Below are 1,055 nucleotides of genomic sequence, written 5' to 3'. Positions count from 1 at the left end.
GGATTCCTCCCATAGGTTCGAGTGATGTGATCTTATATCTCGGTCATCTCTCCAATGGCAATGCAAATGTGGGAGTGAGGAGTTCTTGTTCCTGCTGACGTGGCCGTAAGGATTAGGGCAGGGTACGGGCTAAGCTCTTCGGTATGGGTACTGAGAGCTGGAATACCAAATACGACGAGTTGAGGGCGGTTCACGATCGGTAATATTCATGTAGCGAGAATGCCCGTTTTGGCGTTAGATGAAAGGCAGTGTGAGAGATGGTGGAATGAATGTAATAGAAATAGGAGCAGCACAAAATTGACCCAAGATATAGGTAATATATGTATATTTTTTTTACCTTATTAGTAATCAGTTTCCCCTTCTTCCTACCCCTTCCCCCACTGGAAGCACTAAATTCATTCAAGATTACATAACCGAGGCGAGATTGCAAGATGGCGCTGGCGTGTGTGTTCCCGGCGGCAGATTGTGACATCAAGGCGCTTTTGGCAAGCCTTAGAAGGAGTTTTGCTTCCCCCAAAGAAATTACTCGGGCGATTATCCAAAGTAGCTCAGAAGTTGCCTGTTTGATAATTAGCCCAAAGCAAACACACAAATGGTTCAGAGTAAATAACTTCAAAAGGGCAGCTAAATGAAGCATCGTCAAGGAGGAAATTTAACATGTGTGCTTACAAAACACTGGGCAAATAAAACATTCTTTGGAGATACCTTGGCCTTCATATGTTACTCCTGTCAACAACTGTTTATTGGCAATATATATATCTTGGTGTATTGAAAAACGGAAGGACTGTTTTTATGAAAAGTATTCTTTCTTGTGGATTTTTAAAATGGATTTTGATAAGTCAGTTGGTGTATGATTCAATACGAACTTTTAAGTATTTCCCGTAATCCAGTTATCTCTTGCGGAATTTCTTACTTTAACTTCCTCGTTCTCTTTCTGTTCTGCCCGTTCACCCCTCTTTCTTGCGTTATGTATTTTTTTTCTTTTTCATGTTTAGTTGACGCTCTCTACCCCCCCACCCCCCTACCATTTGTTATTTCCCTTTGCGTAACATTAC

This window comes from Penaeus monodon, chromosome 20 (genome assembly GCF_015228065.2).
Source record: "Penaeus monodon isolate SGIC_2016 chromosome 20, NSTDA_Pmon_1, whole genome shotgun sequence".
In the NCBI taxonomy this organism is placed as follows: domain Eukaryota; kingdom Metazoa; phylum Arthropoda; class Malacostraca; order Decapoda; family Penaeidae; genus Penaeus; species Penaeus monodon.
The sequence above is the reverse complement of the archived record's forward strand: the minus strand, read 5'-3'. Positions refer to the sequence as shown.